Below are 26,377 nucleotides of genomic sequence, written 5' to 3' on the forward strand. Positions count from 1 at the left end.
CACCTCTCTCTCTCTAAGCATGTGGACATATTTTTCGATTTCGGTTTTCGCTTGAGGACAAGCGAGGTCTAAGCTTGGGGGAGTTGATACGTCCATTTTGCATCATGTTTACCTACTGTTATTTATGTTGTTTTTATGCATAATAATGCTTTTTGGAGTAATTATAATGTTTTTTCTCTCATAATATGCAAGGTACACACAAAGAGGGAGAATTCTGGCAGCTGGAAATCTGGACCTGGAAAAGTTACGTCAGGCCACCTATTCTGCACAACTCCAAACAAGTTGAAACTTAATGAGGAATTTTTATGGAATATATAAGAAATATTGGAGCCAATAAGTACCAGAGGAGGCCCACCAGGTGGGCACAACCCACCTGGGCGCGCCAGGGAGCCCAGGCGCGCCCTGGTGGGTTGTGCTCCCCTCGGCCCACCTCCGGTGCCCATCTTCTGGTATACATGTCATTTTGACCTAAAAAATAAAGAGAGGACTTTTGGGACAGAGCGCCGCCATCTCGAGGCAGAACTTGGGCACGAGCACTTTTGCCCTCCGGCGGAGCGATTCCGTCGGGGGAACTTCCCTCCCGGAGGGGGAATCATCATCATCACCAACAACTCTCCCACCTTCCGGAGGGCAATCTCCATCAACATATTCAACAGCACCATCTCATCTCAAAACCTAGTTTATCTCTTGTGTTCAATCTTTGTACCAAAACTACAGATTGGTGCTTGTGGGTGACTAGTAGTGTTGATTACATCTTGTAGTTGATTACTATATGGTTTATTTGGTGGAAGATTATATGTTCAGATCCATTATGCTACTTAATACCCCAATGATCTTGAGCATGCTTATCATTTGTGAGTAGTTACTTTTGTTCTTGAGGTCACGGGAGAAATCATGTTGCAAGTAATTTAGTGACGGATCATCTTATAATGCTACCGCCGTACTAAGCAAAATAAGATGCATATAGGATAAACATCGCATGCAATCAAAATAAGTGATATGATATGGCCATCATCATCTTGTGCCTTTGATATCCATATCCAAAGCACTGTCGTGATCACCATTGTCACCGGCTTGACACCTTGATCTCCATCGTAGCATCGTTGTCGTCTCGCCAACTATTGCTTCTACGACTATCGCTACCGCTTAGTGATAAAGTAAAGCAATTACATGGTGATTGCATTTCATACAATAAAGCGACAACCATATGGCTCCTGTCAGTTGCCGATAACTGTTACAAAACATGATCATCTCATACAACAATTTATATATCATCACGTCTTGACCATATCACATCACAACAAGCCCTGCAAAAACAAGTTAGATGTTCTCTACTTTGTTGTTTCAAGTTTTCGTGGCTGCTACGGGCTTCTAGCAAGAACCGTTCTTACCTACGCATCAAAAACACAACGATTTTTCGTCAAGTGTGATGTTTTAACATTCAACAAGGACTGGGCATAGTCAAACTCGATTCAACTAAAGTTGGAGAAACAGACACCCGCTAGCCACATGTGTGCGAATCATGTCGGTAGAACCAGTCTCATGAACGTGGTCATGTAATGTCGGTCCGGGCCGCTTCATCCAACAGTGCCGCCGAATCAAAGTAAGACGTTGCTGGTAAGCAGTATGACTATTATCGCCCACAACTCATTGTGTTCTACTCGTGCATATAACATCTACGCATAGACCTGGCTCCGATGCCACTGTTGGGGAACGCAGTATTTCAAAAAAAATTACCTACGATCACACAAGATCTATCTAGGAGATGCATAGCAACAAGCGGGGAGAGTGTGTCCACGTACCCTCGTAGACCAAAAGCGGAAGCGTTTAGTAACGCGGTTGATCTAGTCGAACGTCTTCGCGATCCAACCGATCCAAGCACCGAATGTACGGCACCTCCGTGTTCAGTACACGTTCAGCTCGATGACGTCCCTCGAACTCTTGATCTAGTTGAGGCCGAGGGAGAGTTCCATCAGCACGAAGGCGTAGCGACGGTGATGTTGAAGTTACCGGCGTAGGGCTTCGCCTGAGCACTACGACGATATGACCGAGGTGTGTAACTGTGGAGGGGGGCACCGCACACGGCTAAGAGAAGACTTGGTGTGCCTTTGGGGTGCCCCCTCCCTTGTATATAAAGGGGGGAGGAGAGGTGGCCCGCCCAAGGGGGCGCGCGCCATAGGGAGTCCAACTAGGATTCCCAATCCTAGTTGGAGTCCCTTCCTTCCAAGAGAGGGAGAGAGAGGGAAGGAGGAAGAGGGAGAAGGAAAGAGGGGGCACCGCCCCCTCCCTAGTCCAATTCGGACTGGCCATGGGGGAGCGTGCGGCCTCCCTTGTGGCTCTTCTCTCCTTTCCACTAAGACCCATGAAGGCCCATAAACTTCCCGGGGGGAGGGGGTTCCGGTAACCCCCGGTACTCCGAAACTCATCTGAAACGACCCGATCCATTCTGGTGTCCGAATGCAACCTTTCAATATATGAATCTTTACCTCTCGACAATTTTGAGACTCCTTGTCATGTCCGTGATCTCATCTCGGGACTCCGAACAAACTTCGGTTCATCAGATCACATAACTCATAATACAAATCGTCATCGAACGTTAAGCGTGCGGACCCTACGGGTTCGAGAACTATGTAGACATGACCTAGACTGTAGCGACCAGACCTTAGACGGTCAAGTCTCTGTGCTTAAGTGTCATCCCTGGATCGGTATTGCTGACACACACAGTACTCGAGGATTTATAACAGAGTTCAATCACACACTTATTACATCGAGTGTCTCAAAAAGAGTACTTATTACAATAATATGGCTGAAGGCCATCTAAATAAGATAATTGTGGAAGCATCGAAGATAAATGAGTCCATCCAACTCCACGGCAATACTGAGTGCACGACAACAACCTAGCGCACCTTACTCTTCGTCTGAAAATTCTGCAACATAATACATTGCAGCCGTGTAGGTCAGCACATGGAGTATGCTGGTAAGATAACACTATAGAGCAATGAACAAATAACAGCTATCACTACATGCATATATGGCTGGTGGAGGCTCTAAGGTTATCATTTGCATAAAGCCATTTTTCCTATAACAAAGGATTAGATTTTATTTAACTACAAAGTTATGTCATTATTGAGAAGGTTCCTCCAACTCAATCCCAAAGTAGTAATTATAACCCAACAATTTTATTAAGTAAAGTGATGAGATCAAATCAATAATTCAAGTTCCAGGCACTCAAAATGTCCATAACCAGGGACACGGCTAACCATGATTAGTTTGTACACTCTGCAGAGCTTTGCGCACTTTTCCCACAAGACTCGATCTCCTCTGTTGTATTTCTCGCACTACATGATGTTTGAGAAACGGATGATCGAGACACAGTCTTTCCGAAGCATTAACTCTTTACTCTGGGTAGACAGTACCACCTACATCCCCTACATCTGCTAGTCTACCACTGAAAGAGGTCACACAACATACTCAACTATGCCAGAGCCCATAATGGCTTGTGGCTACACACGGAAGTTTCTAGCATGAATAATCTTATGATCCCTTTGAGCTTGGGTGGCAAACTGTAGGATGATCGCACGGGTACTCCGGGATATCCTAGGACAACACTGGATTGCTCCAGGTGCCCGCAACCAATCCACCCAGATGTGTATTTAAGTCGCCACCTTAAGTTTCCCTTAATTTAAAATCTCTCACATCTTGCATGAATCTCACATACCAATCCACGTCTATGAGCATAGCAAAGTAATGCAATCATAACGTAGTAACTCCCGGGGTTTGAAAATAAGACAATAGGTCCCTACCTCATCAACTACTTTCCAAATACCCACATGTTATCAAATCCTACTCATGCAATGTTTGAGGGTTGAAACTAATGCATAAAAACTGGGTAATAATGGGATATGATCAAAGTGTTACTTGCCTTGCTCACGATCGGAAAACCCTAGAGATTCGTAGTAGCAAGCCTCGCACTCCGGAAACTCTATCGTGAACAAACAATAGCATACATAAGCACTCAAGCATAAGCTGCAAAGGCAAAACCAAAAGAAAAGATCTAAATAGAGAGTACAAGTGAAGAGCTTCAATTTGCAAAAAGGATCAATCGAATCGGAGTTACGAAACTCAAACTATGATCAAAAGAAGTTCGAAACAAAATCTGCTTGAAACCAAATTTTAAATTTTCAAAATCATGTTCAAGTTGTTTATCAGAAGAGAGGGGATCGAGACGAAGATTTTGGCATTGGTTTCACCGGATTTTGATAAACGAGCAAAAAGTACTGAGGGTTTGAAGATTAGGGACTAATCTGTAAGAAAACTATTTGCAGATAGGTCCCTGGCCAAAAATAAACAGAAAAAGAAAAATCTATCGGAAGAACGTCCGCTAACAGAGACTAACGAACGAATTCGTTCGTTAACAAATCTAAACGAGTGAACGCTCGCTATTTAATCTGACCGAATAAAAAATAAACCGATCTAAAAGAAAAAACAAAAAAACGGGTGGTTTTCTCGGTTTATACCGATTCAGGGATGGAAGAACCGGTGGCGGCGGCGTTCTTCGGTGAGGCGGGGCATCGTCGGCGGCGCCGGGGCTTGGCGGCGCGGCGGGGCAGGCGAGGCAGCGGCGGCGCGGGGCGGCGGCGGCGACTACGGGAGAGGGGGCCGGGGCGGTGCTTATAAAGGGGGAGGGGTGCTTGGAGGAGGGGGCAAGGCGGCGGCGCAGAGTCCTAGCCCGACTCCGGCGAGGCGTGCGAGAGCGGGACTCTGTCCCGGCTCGGGAAGGCGACGGCGGTTGCGGGCCGGCTGGGCTTCGGCCCAGTTGGTCGAAGAGATTTTTTAAAAAATAATTTAGCCGAAATGGAAAAATCCAAAATAAAAATAAAGAAAAATCCTAAAATTAAAAAAAAAATCACGGTCCTCTCCTAATATTTAGGACCACGTGAACATTTTTCTGGGCTAAAATGCAATTTTTCTCTAATTTAACCAAATAAAATCTCAAATAAAAATTAAAAAAATATATTTTTTATTTAAAATTAAATTTCCATTATTTCCTCTGTTTTGAACAAGTCATATTAGCTTCTCTCTTTTTTATTTATTTTGAGATAATTGGAAAAATAATTTCAAATAAAAATCACCTTGATCCAAATTACTAATTTTGAAAATTCAAAAATGGAATTTATGAAAACCTCCAACTCTCTCAAATGGTCCTTGAGTTGCTTAAGGTCTATAGGATAAAATGTCCAAATAAAACCAAATCAAAAATGCAAGAATCATGGATGCATATGATAACCTAATGATTAACATCCAAATTGAAAATTGGGATGTTACAGAGACACATCTCCGGTCAATAACCAATAGTAGAACCTGGATGCTCATATTGGTTCCTACATATTCTATGAAGATCTTTATCGGTCAAACCGCATAACAACATACGTTGTTCCCTTTGTCATCGGTATGTTACTTGCCTGAGATTCGATTGTCGGTATCATCATACCTAGTTCAATCTCGTCACCGGCAAGTCTCTTTACTCGTTTCGTAATGCATTATCCCGTAACTAATTCATTAGTCACATTGCTTGCAAGGCTCATAGTGATGTGCATTACCGAGAGGGCCCAGAGACACCTCTCCGATACACGGAGTGACAAATCCTAATCTCGATCTATGCCAACTCAAGAAACACCATCGGAGACACCTGTAGAGCATCTTTATAATCACCCAGTTACGTTGTGACGTTTGATAGCACACAAGGTGTTCCTCCGGTATTCGGGAGTTGCACAATCTCATAGTCTGAAGAACATGTATAAGTCATGAAGAAAGCAATAGCAGAAAAACTAAACGATCATTATGCTAAGCTAACGGATGGGTCTTGTCCATCACATCATTCTCTAATGATGTGATCCCGTTCATAAAATGACAACACATTTCTATGGTTAGGAAACTTAACCATCTTTGATTAACGAGCTAGTTAAGTAGAGGCATACTAGGGACACTCTATTTGTCTATGTATCCACACATGTACTAAGTTTCCGGTTAATACAATTCTAGCATGAATAATAAACATTTATCATGATATAAGGAAATATAAATAACAACTTTATTATTGCCTCTAGGGCATATTTCCTTGAGTCTCCCACTTGCACTAGAGTCAATAATCTAGATTACATAGTAATGATTCTAACACCCATGGAGTCTAGGTGCTGATCATGTTTTGCTCGTGAGAGAGGCTTAGTCAACGGGTCTGCAACATTCAGATCCGTATGTATCTTGCAAATCTCTATGTCTCCCTCCTTGACTTGATCGCGGATGGAATTGAAGTGTCTCTTGATGTGCTTCGTTCTCTTGTGAAATCTGGATTCCTTTGCCAAGGCAATTGCACCAGTATTGTGACAAAAGATTTTCATTGGAACCGATGCACTAGGTATGACACCTAGATCAGATATGAACTCCTTCATCCAGACTCCTTCATTTGCTGCTTCTGAAGCAGCTATGTATTCCGCTTCACACGTAGATCCCGCCACGACGCTCTGCTTGGAACTGCACCAACTAACAGCTCCATGATACGTCCATTTTGCATCATGTTTTCTTACTGTTATTTATATTGTTTTTATCCATAATTTTTGGAGTAATTCTAATGCCTTTTCTCTCATAATTTGCTAAGAACACACCAAGAGGGAGAATTCCGGCAGCTGGAAATCTGGACCTGGAAAAGCTACAACAGGCCACCTATTCTACACAACGCCAAATGAGTTGAAACTTCATGGAGAATTTTTATGAATTATTTTAGGAATATTGGAGCCAATAAACACCAGAGGGGGGCCACCAGGTGGGCACAACCCACCTGGGCGTGCCAGGCCCCCCAAGCGCGCCCTGGTGGGTTGTGGCCTCCTCGGCCCACCTCCGGTGCTCATCTTTTGGTATATAAGTCATTTTGACCTAGAAAAAGTAAGGAGAAGGCTTTTGGGACGAAGCGCCACTGTCTCGAGGCGGAACTTGGGTAGGAACACTTTTGCCCTCCGGCGGAGCAATTCTGCCGGGGGAACTTCCCTCCCGAAGGGGGAAATCATCGTCATCATCATCACCAACAACTCTCCCATCTTGGGGAGGGAAATCTCCATCCACATCTTCACCAGCACCATCTCATCTCAAACCCTAGTTCATCTCTTGTATTCAATCTTGTTACCGGAACTATAGATTGTTGCTGGGGGTGACTTTTAGTGTTGATTACATCTTGTAGTTGATTACTATATGGTTTATTTGGTGGAAGATTATATGTTCAGATCCAATATGCTATTTAATACTCCTCTGATCATGAGCATGTTTATCATTTGTGAGTAGTTACTTTTGTTCTTGAGGTCGCGGGAGAAATCATGTTGCAAGTAATCATGTGAATTTGATATGTGTTTGATATTTTGATGATATGTATGTTGTGATTCCCTTAGTGGTGTCATGTGAACGTCGACTACATGACACTTCACCATATTTGGGCCTAAGGGAATGCATTGTGGAGTAGTAAATAGATGGTGGGTTGCGAGAGTGACATAAACTTAAACCCCAGTATATGCACTATTCCGTAAGGGACCGATTGGATCCTAGAGTTTAATGCTATGGTTAGAATTTATTCTTAATACTTTTCTCGTAGTTGCGGATGCTTGCGGGAGGGTTAATCATAAGTAGGAGGTTTGTTCAAGTAAGAACAGCACCTAAGCACCGGTCCACCCACATATCAAATTATCAAAGTAGCGAACACAAATCAAACCAACATGATGAAAGTGACTAGATGAAATTCTCGTGTACCCTCAAGAACGCTTTGATTATCATAAGAGACCGTTTTGGCCTGTACCTTGCCTCAAAAGGATTGGGCTACCTGGCTGCATACTTGTTACTATTATTGTTACTTGCTCGTTACAAATTATATTGCTATCAAACTACTCGCTACTTACAATTTTAGCACTTGCAGACAATACCTTACTGAAAACTACTTGTCATTTCCTTCTGCTCCTCACTGGGTTCGACACTCTTATTTATCAAAAATAGCTACAATTGATCCCCTATACTTGTGGGTCATCAAGGCTATTTTCTGGCGCCGTTGCCGGGGAGGTAAGCGACTTTGGTAAGTGGAATTCGGTAAGGAAACATTTATATAGTGTGCTGAAATTTATTGTCACTTGCTACTATGGGAAACAATCCTTTGAGGGGTTTGTTCGGGGTATCTTCACCTCGTCCAAAACCACAATTAATTGCCCCTCAACCTATTGCACCTACTGAAAATATTGAATATGAAATTCTTTCGGGTATGATAGAACAACTGCGAGCTAATCCTTATGTAGGAGATGGAACCGAACATCCTGATATGCACTTGATATATGTGGAACAAATTTGTGGATTGTTTAAGCTTGCAGGTTTACCCGAAGATGAGGTGATGAGAAAGGTTTTCCCTTTATCTTTGAAGGGAAAAGCATTGGCATGGTATAGGCTATGCGATGATATTGGATCATGGAATTGGAATCGCTTGAAGTTGGAGTTCCACCAAAAAATTTATCCTATGCATCTAGTTCATCGTGATCGGAATTATATATATAATTTTTGGCCTCGTGAAGGAGAAAGTATCGCTCTAGCTTGGGGTAGGCTTAATTCAATGTTATATTCATGCCCCAATCATGAGCTCTCAAGAGAAATTATTATTCAGAATTTTTATGCTCGGCTTTCTCGTAATGATCAAACCATGCTGGATACTTCTTGTGCTGGTTCCTTTATGAAGAAAACTATTGAATTTCGGTGGGATCTTTTGGAAAGGATTAAACGCAACTCTGAAGATTGGGAACTCGACGAAGGTAAAGAGTCAGGTATAAAGCTTAAGTATGATTGTGTTAAATCTTTTATGAATACCGATGCTTTTAAAAAGTTTAGCACTAAATATGGACTTGACTCTGATAGTAGCCTCCTTTTGTGAATCATTTGCTACTTATGTTGAACTCCCTAAAAAGAAGTGGCTTAAATATCACCCACCTATTAAAGAACAAACTAGAGAACCAGTACCAGTTAAAGAAGAGACTATACTTTATAATGTTGATCCAATTGTTCCTACTGCTTATATTGAGAAACCCCCTTTTCCTGTTAGGATAAAGGAACATGCTAAAGTTTCAACTGTGGTTAACAAAAGCTCTGTTAGAACACCTAAACCAGATGAACAAATTAGAGTTGAACCTAATATATCTATGGTTAAGGATCTCTTAGAAGAAGATGTGGATGGGCATGTTATTTACTTCTGTGCAGAAGCTGCTAGAATTGATAAACCCGAAAAAAGGGATAAAATAGACCAGTTGTTGGTCTGCCTGTCATTTCAGTTAAAATAGGAGATCACTGTTATCATGGTTTATGTGACATGGGTGCTAGTGTGAGTGCTATTCCTTACACTTTGTTGAAGGAAATATGCCCTAGAGGCAATAATAAAGTTACTATTTTTTTCCTTATATCATGATAAATGTTTATTATTCATGCTAGAATTGTATTAACCGGAAACATAATACTTGTGTGAATACATAGACAAACAGAGTGTCACTAGTATGCCTCTACTTGACTAGCTCGTTGATCAAAGATGGTTATGTTTCCTAGCCATTGACATGAGTTGTCATTTGATTAACGGGATCACATCATTAGAAGAATGATGTGATTGACTTGACCCATTCCATTAGCTTAGCACTCAATCGTTTAGTATTCTGCTATTGCTTTCTTCATGACTTATACATGTTCCTATGACTATGAGATTATGCAACTCCCGTTTACCGGAGGAACACTTTGTGTGCTACCAAACGTCACAACGTAACTGGGTGATTATAAAGGTGTTCTACATGTGTCTCCAAAGGTACTTGTTGGGTTGGCATATTTCGAGATTAGGATTTGTCACTCCGATTGTCGGAGAGGTATCTCTGGGCCCACTCGGTAATGCACATCACTATAAGCCTTGCAAGCATTGCAACTAATGAGTTAGTTGCGGGATGATGTATTACGGAACGAGTAAAGAGACTTGCCGGTAACGAGATTGAACTAGGTATTAAGATACCCACAATCGAATCCCGGGCAAGTAACATACCGATGAACAAAGGGAACAACGTATGTTGTTATGCGGTTTGACCGATAAAGATCTTCGTACAATATGTGGGAGCCAATATGAGGATCCAGGTTCCGCTATTGGTTATTGACCGGAGACATGTCTCGGTCATGCCTACATTGTTCTCGAACCCGTAGGGTCCGCACGCTTAAAGTTCGATGACGGTTATATTATGAGTTTATGTGTTTTGATGTAACGAAGGTAGTTCGGAGTTTCGGATGAGATCGGGGACATGACAAGGAGTCTCGAAATGGTCGAGACATAAAGATCGATATGTTGGACGACTATATTTGGACATCGGAAAGGTTCCGAGTGATTCGGGTATTTTTCGGAGTACCGGAGAGTTACGGGAATTCGCCGGGGAGTATATGTGCCTTATTGGGCTTTAGGGGAAAGAGAGAGGAGAGGCTGCATGCCCCCAAGGCCTAGTCCGAATTGGACTAGGGGGAGGGGCTGCGCCCCCTCCTTCCTTCTCTTCTCTCTCCCCTTTCCTTGACTCCTACTCCTACTACTTGGAAGGGGGGAATCCTACTCCCGGCGGGAGTAGGACTCCTCCTAGGGCGCGCCATAGAGAGGGCCGGCCCTCCCCCTCCTCCACTCCTTTATATACGGGGAGGGGGCACCCCTTGGAGACACAACAATTGATCATTGATCTTTTAGCCGTGTGCGGTGCCCCCTTCCACCATAGTCCACCTCGATAATATCGTAGCGGTGCTTAGGCCAAGCCCTGCGTCGGTAGAACATCATCATCGTCACCACGCCGTCGTACTGACGAAACTCTCCCTCAACACTCGGCTGGATCGGAGTTCAAGGGACGTCATCGAGCTGAACGTGTGCTGAACTCGGAGGTGCCGTGCGTTCGGTACTTGATCGGTCGGATCGTGAAGACGTACGACCACATCAACCGCGTTGTGCTAACGCTTCCGCTTTCGGTCTACGAGGGTACGTGGACAACACTCTCCCCTCTCGTTGCTATGCATCACCATGATCCTGTGTGTGCGTAGGAAATTTTTGAAATTACTACGTACCGAACAGTGGCATCCGAGCCAGGTTTTATGGGTAGATGTTATATGCATGAGTAGAACACAAGTGAGTTGTGGGCGATACAAGTCATACTGCTTACCAGCATGTCACACTTTGGTTCGGCGGTATTGTTGGATGAAGCGCCCCGGACCGACATTACGCGTACGCTTACGCGAGACTGGTTTTACCGCCGTGCTTTGCACACAGGTGACTGGCGGGTGTCAGTTTCTCCAACTTTAGTTGAACCGAGTGTGGCTACGCCTGGTCCTTGAGAAGGTTAAAACAAGACCAACTTGACAAACTATCATTGTGGTTTTGATGCGTAGGTAAGAACGGTTCTTGCTCAGCCCGTAGCAGCCACGTAAAAGTTGCAACTACAAAGTAGAGAACGTCTAACTTGTTTTTGCAGGGCATGTTGTGATGTGATATGGTCAAGGCATGATGCTAAATTTTATTGTATGAGATGATCATGTTTTGTAACCAAGTTATCGGCAACTGGCAGGAGCCATATGGTTGTCGCTTTATTGTATGCAATGCAAACGCCCTGTAATGCTTTACTTTATCACTAAGCGGTAGCGATAGTTGTAGAAGCATAAGTTGGCGAGACGACTACGATGCTACGATGGAGATCAAGGTGTCGCGCCGGTGACGATGGTGATCATGACGATGCTTCGGAGATGGAGATCACAAGCACAAGAAGATGATGGCCATATCATATGACTTATATTGATTGCATGTGATGTTTATCTTTTATGCATCTTATCTTGCTTTCATTGACGGTAGCATTATAAGATGATCTCTCACTAAATTATCAAGGTATAAGTGTTCTCCCTGAGTATGCACCGTTGCGAAAGTTCTTCGTGCTAAGACACCACGTGATGATCGGGTGTGATAGGCTCTAGGTTCAAATACAACGGGTGCAAAACAGTTGCACATGCAGAATACTCAGGTTAAATTTGACGAGCCTAGCATATAACAGATATGGCCTCGGAACACTGAGACCGAAAGGTCGAGCGTGAATCATATAGTAGATATGATCAACATAGTAATGTTCACCATTGAAACTACTCCATCTCACGTGATGATCGGACATGGTTTAGTTGATTTGGATCACGTGATCACTTAGAGGATTAGAGGGATGTCTATCTAAGTAGGAGTTCTTAAGTAATATGATTAATTGAACTTAAATTTATCATGAACTTAGTCCTGGTAGTATTAGCATATCTATGTTGTAGATCAATAGCTCGCGTTTAGCTCCCCTGTTTTATTTTGATATGTTCCTAGAGAAAACTAAGTTGAAAGATGTTAGTAGCAATGATGCGGACTTGGTCTGTGATCTGAGGATTAACCTCATTGCTGCACAGAAGTATTATGTCCTTGATGCACCGCTAGGTGACAGAACTATTGCAGGAGCAGATGCAGACGTTATGAACGTTTTGACAAAAGCTCAGTATGATGACTACTTGATAGTTTAGTGCACCATGCTTTACGGCTTAGAATCGAGGCTTCAAAGACGTTTTTGAAACGTCATGGAGCATATAAGATGTTCCAAGAGTTGAAATTAGCATTTCAGACTCATGCCCGTGTCGAGAGGTATGAGACCTCTAACAGTACTTTGCCTAAAAGATGGAGGAGAATAGCTCAATCAGTGAGCATATGCTCAGATTGTCTGGGTACTACAATCACTTGAATCAAGTGGGAGTTAATCTTCTAGATAAGATAGTGATTGATAGAGTTCTCTAGTCACTATCACCAAGTTACTAGAACTTCGTGATGAACTATAATATGCAAGGGATAACGGAAACGATTCCCAAGCTCTTCGTGATGCTGAAATCGACGAAGGTAGAAATCAAGAAAAATATCAAGTGTTGATGGTTGACAACACCACTAGTTTCAAGAAAATGGCAAAAGGAAGAAGGGGAACTTCAAGAAGAACGGCAAGCAAGTTGCTGCTCAAGTGAAGAAGCCCAAGTCTGGACCTAAGCGTGAGATTAAGTGCTTCTACTACAAAGGGACTGGTCACTGGAAGCGGAACTACCCCAAGTAATTGGCGGATAAGAAGGATAGCAAAGTGAACATAGGTATATTTGATATACATGTTATTGATGTGTACTTTACTAGTGTTTATAGCAACCCCTCAGTATTTGATACTAGTTCAGTTGCTAAGAGTAGTAACTCGAAACAGGAGTTGCAGAATGAACAGAAACTAGTTAAGAGTGAAGTGACGATGTGTGTTGGAAGTAGTTCCAAGATTGATATGATCATCATCGCACACTCCCTATACTTTCGGGATTAGTGTTGAACCAAAATAAGTGTTATTTGGTGTTTGCGTTGAGCATGAATATGATTTGATCATGTTTATTGCAATACGGTTATTCATTTAAGTTAGAGAACAATTGTTGTTCTGTTTACATGAATAAAACTTCTATGGTCATACACCCCAATGAAAATGGTTTGTTGGATCTCGATCGTAGTGATACACATATTCATAATATTGAAGCCAAAAGATGCAAAGTTAACAATGATAGTGCAACTTATTTATGGCACTGCTGTTTATGTCATATTGGTATAAAGCGCATGAAGAAACTCCATGCTGATGGGATTTTGGAATCACTTGATTATGAATCACTTGATGCTTGCGAACCATGCCTTATGGGCAAGATGACTAAAACTCCGTTCTCCGGAACAATGGAGCAAGCAACTGACTTATTGGAAATAATACATACTGATGTATACGGTCCGATGAGTGTTGAGGCTCGCGGCGGGTATCGTTATTTTCTGACCTTCACAGATGATTTGAGCATATATGGGTATATCTACTTGATGAAACATAAGTCTGAAACATTTGAAAAGTTCAAAGAATTTCAAAGTGAAGTGGAAAATCATCGTGACAAGAAAATAAAGTTTCTACGATCTGATCGCGGAGACAAATATTTGAGTTACGAGTTTGGTCTTCATTTGAAACAATGCGGAATAGTTTCGCAACTCACGCTATCTGGAACACCACAGTGTAATGGTGTGTCCGAACGTCATAACCGTACTTTATTGGATATAGTGCAATCTATGATGTTTCTTACCGATTTACCACTATAGTTTTGGGGTTATGCATTAGAGACAGCTGCATTCACGTTAAATAGGGCACCATCAAAATCCGTTGAGACGACGCCTTATGAACTGTGGTTTGGCAAGAAACCAAAGTTGTCGTTTCTTAAAGTTTGGGGCTGCGATGCTTATGTGAAAAAGCTTCAACCTGATAAGCTCGAACCCAAATCGGAGAAATGTGTCTTCATAGGATACCCAAAGGAAACTGTTGGGTACACCTTCTATCACAGATCCGAAGGCAAGACATTCGTTGCAAAAAATGGATCCTTTCTAGAGAAGGAGTTTCTCGAAAGAAGTAAGTGGGAGGAAAGTAGAACTTGATGAGGTAACTGTACCCGCTCCCTTATTGGAAAGTAGTTCATCACATAAATTTGTTCCTGTGACTCCTACACCAATTAGTGAGGAAGCTAATGATGATGATCATGTAACTTCAGATCAAGTTACTACCGAACCTCGTAGGTCAACCAGAGTGAGATCTGCACCAGAGTGGTACGGTAATCCTGTTCTGGAGGTCATGTTACTTGACCATGACGAACCTACGAACTATGAGGAAGCGATGATGAGCCCAGATTCCGCGAAATGGCCTGAGGCCATGAAATCTGAGATGGGATCCATGTATGAGAACAAAGTGTGGACTTTGGTTGACTTGCCCGATGATCGGCAAGCCATAGAAAATAAATGGATCTTCAAGAGGAAGACGGACGCTGATAGTAGTGTTACTATCTACAAAGCAAGAATTGTCGCAAAATGTTTTCGACAAGTTCAAGGTGTTGACTACGATGAGAGTTTCTCACTCGTATCTATGCTTAAGTCTGTCCGAATCATGTTAGCAATTGCCACATTTTATGAAATCTGGCAAATGGATAAACAAAACTGCATTCCTTAATGGATTTATTAAAGAAGAGTTGTATATGAGGCAACCAGAAGGTTTTGTCAATCCTAAAGATGCTAACAAAATATGCAAGCTCCAGCAATCCATCTATGAACTAGTGCAAGCATCTCGGAGTTGGAATATACGCTTTGATAAGTTGATCAAAGCATATAGTTTTATACAGACTTGCGGTGAAGCCTGTATTTACAAGAAAGTGAGTGGGAGCACTACAACATTTCTGATAAGTATATGTGAATGGCATATTGTTGATCGGAAATAATGTACAATTATTCTACAAAGCATAAAGGAGTGTTTGAAAGGAGTTTTTCAAAGAAAGACCTCGGTGAAGCTGCTTACATATTGAGCATCAAGATCTATAGAGATAGATCAGGACGCTTGATAAGTTTTTTCGATGAGTACATACCTTGACAAGATTTTGAAGTAGTTCAAAATGGAACCGTCAAAGAAAGAGTTCTTGCCTGTGTTACAAGGTGTGAAATTGAGTAAGACTCAAAACCCGACCACGACAGAAGATAGAAAGAGAATGAAAGTCATTCCCTGTGCCTCAGCCATAGGTTCTATAAAGTATGCCATGCTGTGTACCAGATCTATTGTATAACCTACACTGATTTTGGCAAGGGAGGACAATAATGATCTAGGAGTAGATCACTGGACAGCGGTCAAAATTATGCTTAGTGGAATAAGGATATGTTTCTCGATTATGGAGGTGACAAAAAGGTTCGTCGTAAAGTGTTACGTCTATGCAAGTTTTGACACTGATCCAGATGACTCTAAGTCTCAATCTGGATACATATTGAAAGTGGGAGCAATTAGCTAGAGTAGCTTCGTGCAGAGCATTGTTGACATATAAATTTGCAAAATACATACGGATCTGAATGTGGCAGACCCGTTGACTAAACTTCTCTCACAAGCAAAACATGATCACACCTTAGTACTCTTTGGGTGTTAATCACATAGCGATGTGAACTAGATTATTGACTCTAGTAAACCCTTTGGGTGTTAATCACATGGTGATGTGAACTATTGGTGTTAAATCACATGGTGATGTGAACTAGATTATTGACTCTAGTGCAAGTGGGAGACTGAAGGAAATATGCCCTAGAGGCAATAATAAAGTTATTATTTATTTCCTTATATCATGATAAATGTTTATTATTCATCCTATAATTGTATTAACCGGAAACATAATACTTGTGTGAATACATAGACAAACAGAGTGTCACTAGTATGCCTCTACTTGATTAGCTCGTTGATCAAAGATGGTTATGTTTGATCACATCATTAGAAGAATGATGTGATTGACTTGACCCATTCCGTTAGCTTAGCACTCGATCGTTTAGTATTCTGCTATTGCTTTCTTCATGACTTATACATGTTCCTATGACTATGAGATTATGCAACTCCCGTTTACCGGAGGTACACTTTGTGTGCTACCAAATGTCACAACGTAACTGGGTGATTATAAAGGTGCTCTACAGGTGTCTCCAAAGGTACTTGTTGGGTTGGCGTATTTCGAGATTAGGATTTGTCACTCCGATTGTCGGAGAGGTATCTCTGGGCCCACTAGGTAATGCACATCACTATAAGCCTTGCAAGCATTGCTAATGAGTTAGTTGCGGGATGATGTATTACGGAACGAGTAAAGAGACTTGCCGGTAACGAGATTGAACTAGGTATTAAGATACCCACGATCGAATCCCGGGCAAGTAACATACCGATGAACAAAGGGAACAACGTATGTTGTTATGCGGTTTGACCGATAAAGATCTTCGTACAATATGTGGGAGCCAATATGAGGATCCAGGTTCCGCTATTGGTTATTGACCGGAGACATGTCTCGGTCATGCCTACATTGTTCTCGAACCCGTAGGGTCCGCACACTTAAAGTTGATGACGGTTATATTATGAGTTTATGTGTTTTGATGTAACGAAGGTAGTTCGGAGTTCCGGATGAGATCGGGGACATGACGAGGAGTCTCGAAATGGTCGAGACGTAAAGATCGATATATTGGATGACTATATTCGGACATCGGAAAGGTTCCGAGTGATTCGGGTATTTTTCGGAGTACCGGAGAGTTACGGAAATTCGCCGGGGAGTATATGTGCCTTATTGGGCTTTAGGGGAAAGAGAGAGGAGAGGCTGCGTGCCCCCCAAGGCCTAGTCCGAATTGGACTAGGGGGAGGGGCTGCGCCCCCTCCTTCCTTCTCTTCTCTCTCCCCTTTCCTTGACTCCTACACCTACTACTTGGAAGGGGGGAATCCTACTCCCGGTGGGAGTAGGACTCCTCCTAGGGCGCGCCATAGAGAGGGTCGGCCCTTCCCCTCCTCCACTCCTTTATATACGGGGAGGGGGGCACCCCTTGGAGACACAACAATTGATCATTGATCTTTTAGCCGTGTGCGGTGCCCCCCTCCACCATAGTCCACCTCGATAATATCGTAGCGCTGCTTAGGCGAAGCCCTGCGTCGGTAGAACATCATCATCGTCACCACGCCGTCGTACTGACGAAACTCTCCCTCAACACTCGGCTGGATCGGAGTTCGAGGGACATCATCGAGCTGAACGTGTGCTGAACTCCGAGGTGCCATGCGTTCGGTACTTGATCGGTCGGATCGTGAAGACGTACGACTACATCAACCGCGTTGTGCTAACGCTTCCGCTTTCGGTCTACGAGGGTACGTGGACAACACTCTCCCCTCTCGTTGCTATGCATCACCATGATCCTGTGTGTGCGTAGGAATTTTTTTGAAATTACTACGTTCCCCAACATTTGTATCAGGAAATTATGAAAGACATAGCACCTGCAGAGTTAGAAGACATAGATGTTACTGTTAAACTTGCAAATAGAAACACCAGATCACCTTATGGGATTATAGAGATGTTGAAGCATTGTGTGGGAAAACAAAATATCGTAATGATTTTCTTGTTCTTGGTACCCCGCAAGATGACTTCTGTCCCATTATCTTTGGTAGACCTTTCTTGAACACAGTTAATGCTAGGATAGATTGCCAGAAACAAACAGTGGGTGTTAGCTTTGGTGATGAGTCTCATGAGTTTAATTTTTCCAAGTTTAGTAGAAACTGTCATGAAAAAGAATTGCCTAGTAAGGATGAAATAATTGGTCTTGCTTATATTGTTGTGCGACCTACTAATCCTTTAGAACAATACTTGCTAGACCATGAAAATGATTTACATATGCATGCAAGAAATGAAATAGATAATATTTTCTTTGAACAACGTCCTCTACTTAAACACAATTTGCCTATTGAAACTCTAGGAGGTCCTCCTCCACCTAAAGGTGATCCTGTGTTTGAACTAAAACAATTACCAGACACTTTGAAATATGCTTATCTTGATAAGAAGAAAATATATGCTGTTATTATCAGTGCTAACTTTTCAGAACATGAAGAAGAAATATTATTGAAAGTTCTAAGGAAGCACCGAGCTGCTATTGGATATACCCTTGATGATTTAAAGGGCATTAGTCCCACTCTATGTCAGCACAAAATTAATATGGATCCTGATGCTAACCCCGTTGTTGATCACCAATGTCGGTTAAATCCGAAGATGAAAGAGGTGGTAAGAACAGAAATATTAAAACTTCTGAAAGCAGGTATAATTTATCCTATAGCTGATAGTAGATGGGTAAGTCCTGTTCATTTTGTCCCTAAGAAAGGAGGTATTACTGTTGTTCCTAATGATAAGAATGAACTTATTCCATAAAGAATTGCTACATGCTATAGAATGGTAATTGATTTCAGAAAATTAAATAAAGCTACTAGAAAAGATCATTACCCTTTGCCTTTTATTGATCAAATGCTTGAAAGATTATCTAAGCACACACACTTTTGCTTCCTTGATGGATATTCTGGCTTTTCACAAATACCTGTTTCTCAACCTGATCAAGAAAAGACTATTTTTACTTGTCCCTTTTGAACTTATGCTTATAGACGTATGCCTTTTGGTTTATGTAACGCACCTGCTACCTTTCAAAGATGTATGATGGCTATATTCTCTGATTTTTGTGAAAAAATTATTGAGGTTTTCATGGATGACTTCTCTGTTTATGGGAAGTCTTTTGATGATTGTTTAAGCAATCTTGATCGAGTTTTGCAGAGATGTGAACAAACAAATCTTGTTTTGAATTGGGAGAAGTGTCACTTTATGGTTAATGGAGGCATTGTCTTGGGTCATAAAATTTGTGAAAGAGGTATTGAAGTGGACCAAGCTAAAGTTGATGCAATTGAGAAAATGCCATGTCCCAAGGACATCAAAGGTATTCGTAGTTTCCTAGGTCATACTGGTTTCTATAGGAGGTTTATTAAAGACTTTTCTAAAATTTCTAGGCCTCTTACTAATCTTTTGCAAAAGGATACTCCTTTTTGTTTTTGATGATGATTGTTTGGAAGCCTTCGAAACACTTAAGAAAGCCTTAATTTCTGCATCTATTGTTCAACTACCTGATTGGAACTTGCCTTTTGAAATTATGTGTGATGCTAGTAATTATGCTGTTGGTGCTGTTCTAGGGCAAAGAGTTGATAAGAAGTTGAATGTTATTCATTATGCTAGTAAAATTCTAGAAAATGCTCAAAAAAATTGTGCTACTACTGAAAAAGAATTCTTAGCAGTGGTGTTTGCTTGTGATAAATTCGGACCTTACATTGTTGATACCAAAGTAACTGTTCACACAGACCAAGCTGCTATTAAATATCTCATGGAAAAGAAAGATGCTAAACCTAGACTTATTCGTTGGGTTCTCTTGTTACAAGAATTTGATTTACATATCATTGATAAAAAAGGAGCTGAGAACCCCGTAGCTGATAACTTGTCTAGGCTTGAAAATGTGCTTAATGACCCACTACCTATCTCTACTTCTAATGAAACAGTTGGTAGTCTCGCTTCCAGATTTTTTTCATCCCACCCCTCATGATTTTTTTGATACCTCCTCCCACCTCCCACCTCGCAGTTCCCCGCGAGTAACGATCCCAAACAAAAAAACCACGAGTGATGCCTCCAGGTAGCGAGCGAGGCCTCCAGGTCAAAAAAAAAACCCTACTAAAATAAACCAACGAAAAAAACCACGAGCGAGGCCTGCGGGGTGCCCTCGAGCGAGAACCACGCTAGCCGCCCTCGCACTCCATCCCTTCTCCGCCGCCCTCGCGCTCGCATCAAGGATCGAGGCCTCAGAGTGCCCTCGATCCCTGCACTACCTCCGTTCCGCGCCGCCGATCCGTTCCCCGCCACCGATCCCTTCGCCGCCGCCGATATCGTCGCTACTATCCCCTTCAGGAGCCGCCGCCGATCCCCTTCAGGAGTCGCCGCCGATCCCCTTGAGGAGCCGCAGCCGATCCCTTCGCCTGCCCGGCTAGGGTTCCCATCCGTGTCCTCGCCCTTGCACCATTACCATCGCCTCGTTGCGGCGGTCCTCGTTGCTTCCCGATCCATCCGAGATCCATCCAAGCTGCCGGCGAACGCTTCCTGTGTGCAGAGCACATAGTAGGTATGTCCGTATGTGCCGCTCGCACGTCCTGAAGCCCGTTCATCACTGTGTGTTGTGCTCGAGGAGCAAGCATCATTCTCCTTGTTAATTAGCTAGGGTTCTTACGCTTGGTTTTTCTTGGCTTCACATAAAGCGATTCATTTTGAGCTCGTAGTTTCCTTCCGTCTTGATCAATACATCAGTTTAACTATAAGTCTAATTAATCCATACCATCTCTGAAACATTCAGTTCTCAAAGGTCGCATGACTCAGCAGCAATGGACGCCTTATCTGCTTGGGAATGTGGCCGCACCAGATTGGTATCTTCTCTTCTGAAATCCAATAGCTGTTGTCCAATTGTTTGCTGATACGCTTGACTGAATTTGCAAAGAGTTATTAAGTCTTTATTTGCGACTGAGTTTCTCATATTCTGATTGATGTGACTAAAAAGTATTTTGTTGGACGGCAACTCTAAGCTGCATGTTCATTTGGAGAAGCATGATGAATATTCGATGGACACTGTCAAAGATGAAAAGGAGAATTCTTCTATTCTCCGGGCTGTCAGGGATTTTGTACTTCCATCAGGTTTTCCAGCTGAATGTTGGCATCCCGGTGTGGTTTGATTATGCATCTATGCATTGCTTTTGCTATTTGTCATGGAGTATGAACTGTGGAGGTTCAGGTTTAGTATCTTGGAAATGCAGTGATTGATGTGTTTTCTAATTGTAATGCAGTAAACAAACTGTTCTGCAAGTTTTGTACTTTATTTTCTAGTACTGTTAAATGTAGAGCTTGATTTTGTATATGTATTTCCCTCAGATTCTTGAAGGTTCCTGCATAAGAGGTCATTGTTCCACATTCTCTGTTGTCTCTCTTTATATTCCAGAATCTGTTTCAGATGATTATCTGCAGTACATGCTATTGGAATTGCGAACAAATGTGACATGATGGATCTGTCACATGTTCGTTACATCAAGTCTTCTGAAGGTATCCCGTAATCTATTAATCAAGATGTTTGCAGAAGTAAATAATGTTGTACCGACTGAAACAATTACCTGATAAATTTAATTCAGCAAGTATATCATTTACAGAGATGTAATGTATGATTATATGGATTGCAGTATTTGATAGCTCCAAAATAACTTCCAAGATTTTGCCATGTGCTCTCAAACAACGGTAGTCTGGAAATTTGGTGTCCAGTTGCTGCTATCTCTACTCTGCTTCATCCTTTCGTAATATATAGCAATAAAAAATCTTCATTGCTGGCGACATGAAATTCTAACTGAATATGTTATTCAGCGGCAAAATCCAATATTATTTTGTACTGTATTTGCATGTTCCAGGATAATTTGGTCGCAAAAGAGCTACATCGTTTCTCACTAGATCAACAGACAATATTAAGTGATACCTTTTCATTTATATACTCCATCCATCCCAAAATAAGTGTCTCAATTTTAGTACAACTTTGTACTAAAGTTACTAAAAAGTTAAGATACTTATCAATGGGACGGAGGGAGTACCATTTACTCATCTATATGCACTGTTCCTTTCATTCCTCACATCCGAAATATCTAACAGCCGGATATATAGGTCCAGTCCAGCCGAGAAACATATACTCCAGTCCAACATATATAGTCCAGTCACATGCTTTAACGTGATTTCACGAGCGGCAACTAGGCCAGCAACGGTGTGTCCGTAAAGAACGACAGCTAAAGGAAACCAATCAGCTGTAGAGAAGTGGAGCAACATTAGAGCATGAGAATGAGATAGACTTTTCAGTGACAGGCAACCATTGTGCTGTAGAGAAGTGGAGCAACATTCATGGTACTGCTATTGTTAATCGAAACATTGTTTTTTGTTAACATGGTACCCACTAACGGGTTCATATGCATTTTTCTCCTGTAGTCCTAGAGGGATAAAGACACATACAATTACAATGGAGGTGACAGGCCTGAAAATGTGAGAATTGAAGCAATATATTCCCTGGTATATATGTTTTCTATTTTGAAATATCTCAATTGGTTCTGCAATTTGTTTCATCTAAATCTCATATTTTAATACTCCTTAGACCTTAGTAATGCATAGGTGTAATATTTGTTGATATTGCAATTTTGAAGGATCTGTTTTTCTTGTATAGCTCTCTCCTTTTTTAATCTTGAAGCCAGTAGGAGAGGCTCCTAATGACATGTATACATTACTAACAAGAATATGGGAGCTTTCATAACTTGAGGTACCTTCCATCTTCTTGTTGTGTATTTAATTTTCTTAGTTGAAAATCTTACACCAATAAGTGGGGTCTCTCTGAAAATTGTCCTTGTTATTCTCCTTTTCATTCTTTGGGCTTTGTTTCTCAATATATGCTTCCACTAAAAAAAGTGGATCCGCCCCATGTCGCCCCAGCGTCGGACAACTTAGGTGAATCCACCCCCCCCCCACCCGGCCTCCGGGGTCGCCATCTCCTCTCTCCCTTCCCACCATCACCATCGGGCTAAGGCCGGGCGGCCGACGGTGATGGCGGAGGCTCCTCCCTTCGATGCGTCGGTGGGTTGCGCATAATCTCCTGGCACGTGGAGTGTCGCCAAAACCTACTCCAGGGCGGCGACGCCCTCGGCTGGCGGCGCTCATAAGTGGTGGATGGACGGCGGCTTGACCGCGTGGGCGGTGAGTCGCCGATGGATCTCCCCACTGCAGCCTCTCTCCCGCTACACTCGGTGGCTTGCGGTCTTGGTAGCCGGCTCAGTGTGTTTGCAGGGGGCTTGTAGAAGTGGTTCGGACCGGAGGAAACTCTGGATGGCTCGCTCATCCCGACGGTGGCGACGACCAAGGTCGCCGCTCTCCTCCTTGCAGGCGCCGTTGAGGTCCCCCCCTCCACCCGACTCCATGCCGGGCTAAAGACCCAAAATCTCCTTTGATTGGGCGGCGACACTGTGTGGCATTTGGCACGTTGACAACGGCGGGTCTCTTCGGCAGCCGATCCCTTCGCCTGCCCGGCTAGGGTTCCCATCCGTGTCCTCGCCCTTGCGCCATTACCATTGCCTCGTTGCGGCGGCCCCCGTTAATCACCACCATCAGCAAATCCCAACACATGCCGAAGCCGTCCAGCACCAACCTGCGCTCCTTCCTAGATCCATGACGGAGACCACAGTCTAGAGGGATCCACGATCGCGACAATGAAAATGGCACCCAAGTCGTGCACCCGTGCCCACTCCAAGCCTTTCCTCTGGATGCGACACACAGGATCGGCGGAGCACCACCGAGCGTAGCACCGACCACGACCTCCATTTTTCTTTGTGGTCTAGAGAAAATATTTTGCCAGAGCTCTCCTAGCGCGTCCACTTTCTTCCGTGGCCAGCAGCATCGACAAAAAATCTCGGCACTTAGGGTGAGATAGACAAGCATGATTTTCCTTTTTGTGATGATATTTGCATTCCAGGAGTAGTTCTTGCTTCATGAGATTTTGCTTATGTTTATTTTCAGATTTCAGGACTGACCTAGAGGAAATGATTAGTACTTTGAGCCGATCGTGAACCTGTGGTAGTTGATATGCGTGATTGTTTTGCTCTGCTTATCAACTAGCGATGCCTTGATTTTAATGTGGCCCCTAACTTATGAACTCTTAGTCTGGAAACTACAGCTATTTAGCGGTTAATTATAACTTTTAAGAATGGTTACCTTGATGTTGTTAGTTCTCCCTCTTGTTAACTAGCCAAGAGGTAGATCTCAGTTTCATTGAGTTTCATTGAGCTGCTGGCACTTAGTTTTTAGTGTTTCAGTCATACTGCAATGCCAGCATCCTTTTTATTTGACATTACGAAACAGAGACATCTTGATGCTGAAGTTCAAATCTGACACTTGTGAAGATTTTCACATGTTATATGTAGTTGGTGATGGGGTATATAGAGCATGTTGTAGTTGGTGACAACACATGATTGTTTCTGTGCAAATATATTGTTTCACCTTGAGTTCTTAGTATTGTACATGATCATATGACAACATTGTTGTTTCATCCACATCTCTGCCATAGCACTACAGATGGAAACTTTTATAAGTCCAATGTTTCCAGTTTAAGAATGCATCGGCATTTTGTTTATATTTATTTGAGTCGCTACTAAATTGTTAATCTTGAGCATCACTTGATCAACTATGTGCATTGAAGTCTTATTTGCCTGTCCTAAGCTCGAGACTATTGGAATGGGTCTACTCCTTGCTAATCATCACCTGACCATTGATACGCTGCAACAGGACACCTCACCACTGGATGAAACTCACAACGACCGGAATCTACATCGTCCAGTGTGTCATGGCGTCCCTCTAGCTCACTCATGGTTATCGCCGTCTTTGTCGCCCTTTCACAAATCCCTATGGGGGAAATAATGTATGACATGTGTTGCCTACTTGATTCTGGCTTTACAGATCTTCTCATGTGACCTGCGGTGAGGACCAGTTTCTTAGGGGACATAGTTGAAGAGAAGCATTGACTGGTAAGCCTCGTATGGTATTACTTGCATAATAAAGATTGAAATTTATCAGTTCGTTTCCTATTTTTTTTCTCCGTTTTACTATCTATATTTGCAAAGTTAAATCAGTATGTATATTTTAGGCCTATAATTTACTAACTATTTCAATCTCTTTTGTGGGTCTGTGGTGAGGTGTGTGGTGACCTGTGGCGCCTGAGGGCATCTGGATGTTGGTAGACGCACTAAGTTGCGGCGGCCACCGACTGCAGCAGCTGCACTACAGGAGGGCGGGTGGCAGTAGTAATGTCTACTACACAACCTTCTTCTTGTAGACGTTGTTGGGCCTCCAAATGCAAAGGTTCGTAGGACTAGCAAATTTCCCTCAAGTGGATGACCTAAGGTTTACCAATCCGTGGGAGGCGTAGGTTGAAGATGGTCTCTCTCAAACAACCCTGCAACCAAATAACAAAGAGTCTCTTGTGTCCCCAACACACCCAATACAATGGTAAATTGTATAGGTGCACTAGTTCGGCGAAGAGATGGTGATACAAGTGCAATATGGATGGTAGATATAGGTTTTTGTAATCTGAAAATATAAAAACAGTAAGGTAACAAGTAATAAAAGTGAGCGTAAACGGTATTGCAATGCGTTGAAACAAGGCCTAGGGTTCATACTTTCACTAGTGCAAGTTCTCTTAACAATAATAACATAACTGGATCATATAACTATCCCTCAACATGCAACAAAGAGTCACTTCAAAGTCACTAATAGCAGAGAACAAATGAAGAAATTATGACAGTACGAAACCACCTCAAAGTTATTCTTTCTGATCGATCTATTCAAGAGTCCGTAGTAGAATAACACCTTAAGACACAAATCAATCAAAACCCTAATGTCACCTAGATACTCTAATGTCACCTCAAGTATCCGTGGGTATGATTATAAGATATGCATCACACAATCTCAGATTCATCTATTTAACCAACACAAAGAACTTCATAGAGTGCCCCAAAGTTTCTATCGGATAGTCAAGACGAAAACGTGTGCCAACCCCTATGCATAAGTTCACGAGGTCACGGAACCCGCAAGTTGATCCCCAAAACATACATCAAGTAGCTCACGTGATATCCCATTGTCACCATAGATAAGCACATGGAAGACATACATCAAGTGTTTTCAAATCCTTAAAGACTCAATCCGATAAGATAACTTCAAAGGGAAAACTCAATCCATTACAAGAGAGTAGAGGGGGAGAAACATTATAAGATCCAACTATAATAGCAAAGCTCATGATACATCAAGATCGTAACACCTCAAG

At 42.5% G+C, this 26,377-nt stretch overlaps 1 long non-coding RNA gene across 3 annotated transcripts; it reads left to right on the forward strand.

Moving 5' to 3' along the window:
• The first annotated feature begins 20,216 nt into the window (after window positions 1-20,216).
• On the forward strand, window positions 20,217-25,573 carry LOC109756918 (uncharacterized). 3 transcript variants are annotated; one of them, XR_012204956.1, is made up of 9 exons: window positions 20,217-20,623; window positions 20,852-20,921; window positions 21,500-21,588; window positions 22,192-22,425; window positions 22,507-22,587; window positions 22,739-22,831; window positions 24,844-24,926; window positions 25,015-25,082; window positions 25,251-25,573. It is a non-coding gene; the product is annotated as an uncharacterized lncRNA (long non-coding RNA). The 3 variants fall into 3 exon arrangements; XR_012204955.1 differs by having other exon boundaries at window positions 20,336-20,623; window positions 21,488-21,588; XR_012204957.1 differs by lacking the exons at window positions 24,844-24,926; window positions 25,015-25,082; window positions 25,251-25,573 and adding an exon at window positions 24,079-24,202 and having other exon boundaries at window positions 20,336-20,623; window positions 21,488-21,588.
• The last annotated feature ends 804 nt before the right edge of the window (window positions 25,574-26,377 follow it).

This window comes from Aegilops tauschii, chromosome 3 (genome assembly GCF_002575655.3).
Source record: "Aegilops tauschii subsp. strangulata cultivar AL8/78 chromosome 3, Aet v6.0, whole genome shotgun sequence".
Classification (NCBI taxonomy): domain Eukaryota; kingdom Viridiplantae; phylum Streptophyta; class Magnoliopsida; order Poales; family Poaceae; genus Aegilops; species Aegilops tauschii.